An 8,357-nucleotide genomic window follows, 5' to 3' on the forward strand; every position below is an offset into this window, starting at 1 on the left:
GGGCCCTGCATGAACTGTAAGAAACAGACCTCAGAGTACCTGTACAGCAGTGAGGTTGTTTTAACCCCAGCACAGCGGCAGAGCTGGAATGGTTTCAGTCACAGGAGCTCAGCTGAGCAGCAGCGACTCGCTGCTTTCCAGGCAAGCATCAGCTGCTCCCCCTAAGTCACCAAATAGTCCTGCAACTGCAAAGCAAAATCCTCTGCTTCCACTCAGGATTAAACTGCTTTTAGAAGAGATTTAGAAGTGCTTCCTTCGTGCTGCTGTTGGGATTAAGCAACATGCACAAATGCATCCCTGACAGGAGAGAGCAAACACACAAGCCCACCACACTGCTGCTAATTGTTACAAGCACCTCCACCAGCACTCTGGAGCAGGGCTGTGTGTGAATGATTTCCTGATGACACCACAATCAAGCTGCACTCTTCCAGTAATATGCAGCTGAATCATTAAGCAGCCATACACAAGCAGGACCCTGGGCTTAGTCTCATTCAAAAAGCAACATTAAAGACACTTCAGGGAGCTGACGTTCAGAAAACCTAATGTATTACTCATGGTACAGCCATCAACACTGCCACAATGGTGCGACTTTAATCTGCAAGCAGCATGACTAAGCAAACCACTTCTCCCATTAGGTTTCTGAAGCTTCTTCTTGGTAAAGAAGGAGAAGTTCTTGGTACCATGTGTTGAGGAAACATCCCGACTTCAGCCACTGCATCCTGATAGTTTCTTTTTCCATTGCAGGGTGCAGAAAGGTCATCCTTCCCCTCTGCTGCACATCATCTCCTCCCACACACCACAGGCTTCAAGCAGAAGTACCAGGAGTCTGACTTGCCTCCACTGAGGCTTGCTCTGCCAGCATGGAGCAGGAGATGCTGACAAGCAGGATCCTCTTTGGGCAGCGCAGAAAGGGGCAAGGAGCTGGGCTAGACTGACCTGGGTGCTCAGGACTGCACATCCACTCCTGGGGCCCTGCAGATTTCGAGTCCATAAGAGCCCTTCAGCACATCCAGCCTGAGCAGTGGTGTGAGGCAGATTGGAGAGTTTCACCTTTGTAACTCTAGAGCCAGCCCAGAGCAGTCATCTCCAGGCAGGAGCCAAGCCAGCCCAGGCTGTGGGGCTATGTTTAGCTGCAGCAGCCCCGACTGTTGCAGTGAGCTCTGTTTAGAGCTTGCCATTTCATCAGCTCAGAGCTGCCTGTCCCTCCCCAAGGAAGGATCCCGAGGCTCCCTGCTTCATTACAGGCTGCCCTGGCTGTGGTGAGCGCGGCGCCGGCTGCCACGCAGGCTCCCCGGGCGTCCCCTGCAGGGACCAGGCTGCTGGCACTCTGTCCCAGGAGAGCACTGCCCACCCCAAACCACTCCAGAGGCACACCCCAAGGGACCAGGGGCGACTTTGCTGCCACAAGGACACCGAGAAGCCCTTCAGTCTTGGCAGGCTGGGCCTTTCCAGGCCTCCTCAGCCTGCAGTTGCCATTCACCTGAACTCACTGTGATGCTCCTCTCGCTCTGCCAGCCAGGCATCGCCCCAGTGAGCTGCCAAGGCAGGGCTGTTACCTTTCAAATGGTATTTCTTAATGCTTTGATGAGTTCTAACTGTTTAACCAAAGCTAAGGATTACAGGAATTTTACTTACTTTTCCACTGCCAGACCACTGTTGTAGTTTGAGCTGGGTGCCCCCCTGGTGCATTCACTTCCTGTGTCCAGGAGTCCAGCCCAGAGGGATGGACACAGGAAATTGTGTATTTCCTACCATAATTCTTTGCACCACTATAAGATCCAGTGCGGAGTCTGGCACTTCCTCTTTCCTTCCCTCTCCGAGACTTGGTAACTGGGGGAGAGATCTCCCGGCCATGGGCCTGATTGGGCCCAAGGCCACAGGGGGATGGGCAGTCTCAGGCCTGGCCAGCTGAGACTAGCCCAGCAGAGGGAGGGGGAAGAAGGAGCCCTGGGGGTTTTGGATGCACCCTCAGGTGGGGATGGGATCTTTCTTTGTCACTGCGCTTTGGGTTTTCTGTAACATTCACTGCTTTCTATTTAAACTTTCATCACTTTTGCAATCCGTTTGCCTGAGTCGTTATTTCTGCCTGTGGTGGGGAGGGGATCTGCCTCAACCCATTACACCACCCAGACCACTTCTCTGTTCATTTCCAAACAGATGAGCACAACACATTTAACCCGAGGTTCTTCAGCCCCTGTACTGCACTGCCGTGCCTCTACCTAAGCTGCAGTAAGGCAGCTCTCCCTCCAGAGCAGAAAGGACAGGCAGCAAGCCCTACAACTCACCTCAGTGCAATGAGCTAGAGAATGGACGTATGAACAGGTCAATAATTTTCATCTAACCCATAAAATCATCCCAAAATAGCAGCCAAAAGCAAATTCCCAGGGAAGAACAAGGACAGAGGGAGTGCATGTGTATACCTACAGAGCTGCACATGGCAGGGTAACCATTTGGTGCCCACACCAGACAGGGCCCAGGCAACCCACAGACCCCTGTGAACACCACCAGAACTGGCACACAGCGACAGTGCCTGTTCCCAGCATGAGGGGATCCAAACCTCTGCTGTGTGGAAAACTGCCTCCTGCCCCACTGGGCTGACTGCAGGAGATCAGCAGTCACCCTCCTGAATTTAGGGATTCACCAAACCAAGGAGGAGGCATGTGGGATCCCGTGTTCCAGCTCAAAGAGCCCCAGCCTGCTGTCTACTCCTCAGGCAAGAGCCTCCCCCTTCTCTGAGCCCCTCCAGGTCTGTGCTAGGCTGGCACCCTACAGACAGACAGACAGACAGAAGGCAAACCTTTTCATGAGGGAACCCCCAGGGCTCAGCTCACTTTGGTGATCAGTGCCAAGCTCCATCAAAGTCACATTTATTGCTTGGGTTTTCCAAAGCCCTCCTACCTCAGCAGGCTCAGCTCGCCCCCTCCCCTCCCAGTGCTGTCCAGTGAAGTCCTTCCTTCTGTCCCCTCACACACCTCCATTCAGTTCTCTATGGTCAGTACCATTGTTGTGCCAGTGCTGCAGCAAGGCTCAAGAGCTGTTGTGATTCCCCAGCTGGTTGTGAACTCCAGTTCAGGCCAGGATATCTTAACCTCAGCCACCACAATGCTCCTTGCCACAGCAGCTTGTGCCAGCATCCCTGGGGACCACCTCCCACCCTCAGGGCTGGCCATCCACTCCCTTCCCTGCTCCCTTTGGTCCCCAAACAGGAAGCCTGCCACTACCCCAGGGCTGCCTGGTTTCTGTACAAGCACCCAGTGTGGGACCACACCGAAAGGCCTTCAGAAAGCGGATACAACTGCCAGCAGAAGCTCATGGGTAGGAGAGCACCTCTGCAGGAAGCTCTGGGGTGGGTGCCAGTGTACAAGGCTGTAACTGCTAAAGCAGACAGAAGGAGTTAAAAACCTGACAATGGCTTGAGCAAACAGGAAAATGTTGACATGGGGAACAAAAAGGAAGTACCCGTGCTCTTTGTTCCACAGCCTGTCCCAGCCGTGGCAAAACAGGTTTTGGAGAGGAGGCTGGTTAGCACCTGTTAATGTGGGAGAGGGACAGAGGAGAAAACTGAGGAGTCTGCTGAACACCAGAGAGATGCCTGGGCTGAGACCTCAGAGGAACAGAACAGTGGAAAAACTGAAGAAGAGTGGGATTAAGAAGTGTACATTCCACCTGGGCAAAGTTACTTTTCCTCCACGCCCAAGGGTAAAGTAACAGGACTGAGATTAGACAGGAAGAGAGCATCTGACCAAAGCAGTTTCACGATGAAGAAGGAAACTCCTGAGCAGTTTATGAAGGTATCCAACAATCCAGGAGGTGGTTGCAGAAACCAGGTCTGCCCATCCCTCCCAGCCCCACCTCAGCTGTAAAGGTCAGCCTTCTCACCACAGTCTTTGTCCTCACTTAAATTCTTGGGAGGCATTTTCCCCTTGTCCCCCACTTCCACTCTCAGTTACTGCCAAGCACACATCCTTCCCTATTTTCCCTTTCTGGACCCTGTGACAATGTTCATGTTTGCCTCATTCTCACAAACTCACACATGATTTAATGTGCTAGCCCCAGTTACTCACCTGGGCATTTGCTAGGCAGAGCCTTGAATCATCAAGCAGATACTTCTCAGAGACATACTTGAGCTCCTGGTCAAATGTATTATCAAGCTTTGCTGCAGGCTCTCACCCCAGCCAGTAATTCCATGAGAGCTGCAACCAAAACCACCTCCTGGGACCTTGCATCAGGGCACATACCTGTGGATTTCCCAATGAGCACCTCTTGGGAGGTGCCTGTACAAACTCCCTGGTCATTCATAGTACCACAGTATCAGTCAGGGTTGGAAGGGACCACAAGGATGCTCTAGTTCCACCCCCGCTGCCATGGGCAGGGACGCCCCACACTAGATCAGGCTGGCCATTCCTGCCACCCGTTGCTGTGCTTCTGGTTTCACCTTGTCTGAGGAGCGAGCAGGCTGTGTGAAGCTCTGCTGTGTGGTGCTACAGCAGGCTTCTGCTTCCCATTCTGTTCCCAGCCCACTCCCAGGACAGCTCTCGCACAAAGAGCTCGGGCTACACCACACTAATTGTACCTGCAAGGTCCCTGTGAGCGGACAGGTGGAGCCTGTCGCTGCACATGCACATCTAGGATCATCATCCTTTTCCCACTGCTCATGGCAGAGCTGATGCAGAGTTTCACTGAGCAGTTGTCGCTCTTCTGCAAGTCTCTGCAAACAGCCTTGGCTTCACCCTGGGAAAGTCTCAGCATCCACAGCTGCCACTGAATTACCCCTTTTTACAGGACAGCATGTGCCAGATTATGAATCAAGCGAGATCCACCTTTATCCCATCCATGTTTAGGAATCACTGGGAAGGATTTTCTTTTCCCCCTAAACAAGGGGTGGGGGAAAGAAATCAGTAGCCTCATTTAGGTATCTGACTACTACCTGACTTCACAAGAGGAGCCCTGCAGCACAGCACAAAGGCCCTGAACAGGCTGGACCTTTGATCAGAAGATAACACAATGCAGGTAAACAAGAACAAAGAGAACATGGGCAAGAATGATGGAAGGAAAGCTCTTCTGTTAGGTTCTCAAACAAAGAGCCTTCAGTCCTTCCCAAGAAGATCCAGTTACACCTTTTATTCTGCTTCTGTGTGATGGTACTGGTGACACCTCATTACCCTGGCATAAATGAAGCATCTACATATTTACTCAGTAGGTGTTCACAGCTGCTAATCCACCTGCAGAGAAATACCAGTCCCTACAGACAGCTGCCTGGAAGTCAGATGCAATCTCCTGTGCAAGCCAATCAATTAAGGGCAAAGCTGTGCACGCGTCGGGGAGAGGGCAGCCTGAGCTGGGCACTGAAGCAGGGTTAGCTGCCTCCTGCTGCTGCTGCTGCTGCACAGGGAACAGGGCAAGAAACAGCCCTGTGAAACAAACCATCCCCAAACAGAGAGCTCCAAGGCAGATCAGCAGCCTGGAACATTCAGAGTGCCTCCTGCCCCTCAAAAATCTCCAAACAACGAGCAGATTTTAGCAATTCAGAGGCAAGAAGAAGTTTGGTTTGGGGACAGCAGGACAAGCACCACACCTCCTAAGCTCCTCCAGCCAGCAGGGATCACGTTTGTCATGTCAGACATCGACTCAGCTGGCCTCTGCACAGATAAAGATGGAGGGCACAGTGCGAGGCACAGATCCTGAGAAGGGCAACTGGGGCACCCTGATGTAACCCACCCCTTCAATGCCTGCAGCACTAGGAAGTAGTTTTCCAATACAGAGCTCTAATGGAAAGTACATTTAACATCAACAATCCAGCTCCTGGCAACCAGCCTAGCATTTAAATCACATTTCATATGAACAGCCTCCAAATGAAAAAAGCACAAGTGGCTTTTAAGTGGCACTGGTTCTGTGTCTCCCTCTGCTTCTCTGCCAGCTCCATTTGATGATTGCAGGAAAGGTGCATTGAGGATAAATTTTAAGTGATTCCATCCTTGCTCAGTTTGCTTCCAGGAAGAGTCACCTCCCTGTCTGATCTATCCCTATCGGCCCACCCTCTTCACCAGGCAGCACCATCGAGCCTGGAGTCATAGCTGAAGGGGAACTGCACGAGCCCCGCACCCACCTTTTCTGACAAAGGCTGCTCCAAACTGGTTTACTTCCCAAAACACAGGCCTAGGCAGAAGTGAAAAGCCCAGCTCTGTGCCACCAAAGGAAAGCTAGAAAATGCTGCTTCCTTAAAACCTATTTTCTCAGGAGGGCTCCAGGGCTATGGGGTGCTCCAGGGCTATGGGGTGCTCCAGGTCACCAGGAAGAGCTGCATCTCCTCACACTTAATTTGTGGGGCTGTACAAAAAAAGCCTTAGCTGCTGTTCCAAGTGGCTGAAGCAGGGAGCTGGGCAGAGTGAGCAATAGTGGGCTAGATGGAGAAACATCTGACCTTGAGAGCTCCTGAGCCAGGCACCCCTGCCTCCCAGCATCCTCTAAGCCCTCCTGAGGCCTGAAGTCTGCCTAGCTGTGCAAATGGCGAGCATACTTCATGTGTAAGGCTGACACTTGCATCCCTGCAAATGGTCTCGCCTCTTCAGTCCTGCCTTCTTCAGAAAACCAGGTCTGTTTTCAGTTGGGTTTGGTTTCAGGAATCAGGGGGATGATCAGTTCTAAAGGGCCTGTGGGCATGCTGACAGTATTTGCCTCAGACACAACGTCCTTCGTTTGGCAGTCACAGGATCTGCCTGTCCTTGATGCTCTGTCTCCACAGGACTCAGTGCAGCCTCACACTTCCACAGCTCTGAATGCCAGGGCTGTCCTTCTGCAGACAAGCTTCAGTGTCTCACCAATGCTTATGGACACACAAAACCATACCACTCAGAACTCACTGCCTAGTTTTTCTGCTCAGGATGTGCTGTCCACCATCCACCTCCACGTTTGGCATGGCAGGAGCATGAGGCTGAAGCAGCTGCCTGTGTAGCTCCTACAATAATAGTGCTGGTGAACAAAAATGAAACCCAGCACTCTGCTACTGCTACTACAGGAGCTCCATACTCATGGGGAAAAGCTCTCAAACTAATCAGAGGTCTGATGAAAGTTTAAGAACACGTGCTTTAACCCCAGAGACAAACAACTACCATGCTGGGACATACCCCAGCACAGCCCTTCCAGTGCCACAAGCCAAGGCGTTTGCTGCTGACACACCAGGTGAGACACTCAGCTACAGAAGTCCTTGGGGCAAAAGGTACCAAGGAATGGAAGCCCTTTATACAGACCTCACTGCAGAGAGGGGCATTCCCATCTTGGTTCCAGTGTTTGGATGCTTTTGCACACACTGCTCTTGTTCAAGCCTTTGTATAATGTGCTGTATTAGATTACCCCAGGAACACATATACGTATTTTGCTCTTAAGACAGATTTCAGGTGCAGCAAATACCAAACCCAATAACAACATCGATGAAAACAGCCAATTAGCAAGTTAAACTAGACCTTGCAAATCACAGCCATTAAAGAAAGAAGCTTGGTTGGTCCAACTCAGAAGAGAATGTGAAACAAACAGTATGACTGGCAAGAAAATTTGTAAGCAGAGATAATAACTTCATATGTGCTCTCAGCTGGTGCTCTGGCAGCACCCCAGCAGGGACAGCAGCAGCCTCTCACGGCAAGCCCCCGGCTCTGACACGCTCCCAGATTTAGCTGCTGGACCGCACGTGATTTCCTACCACCCCCAGCAGGAACACACCAAAGGGCAGCACACACATTCTAAGGGAGAGTGAAGTCAGTGCAGGCAGACAGAAGCAACACATTACTCAGGAAGATTTTTTGTGACAGGCTGGACAGAAGTTTTCTTTCCCCCTCACACTTCTGTTCTTCCACGTCCCACAGGCAGTTGCAACGCTGACGCTTCGCTTTGCCTGCAGGGCATGTGCAAGAATCCTCTTTAATGGCTGCTCCTCACATTGCACAAGCAAATTTCTCTCATACCACTTGTCAGGAAACCAAGAATGCCTTTGCCTTACTCTGCCAGAAGTTGAAAGGCTATTACAGTTCAGGGCACTGCCCTCAAAATGTTCCAAGTCCAAATTATGCCTCAACAATACATTTACAATGCTAAGGTGGAAATACATCTTTCTGACACACAAGTGAAAGAAAGAGCAGCTTTTTGTTTAGCAGAGATAGCGCCTGGGCAAGGAATAGAACAGGGCAGACACTCCCAAGCAGGGGCATTTCCCAGGCCCCCAGGTGGGCTGTTGGGGCACAACCTTGCTCCCTCTCCAAGGCAAGCAGCTTCCATGGAACTGGGTGCTGGCTGGGAAATGCACCCTAGGATGTGACCACGGAGATGGCACTGCACACACCTGCCCTGCAGCAAGGGTGCAAGGCCAG

This window comes from Dryobates pubescens, chromosome 44 (assembly GCF_014839835.1).
Source record: "Dryobates pubescens isolate bDryPub1 chromosome 44, bDryPub1.pri, whole genome shotgun sequence".
NCBI classification, from domain to species: domain Eukaryota; kingdom Metazoa; phylum Chordata; class Aves; order Piciformes; family Picidae; genus Dryobates; species Dryobates pubescens.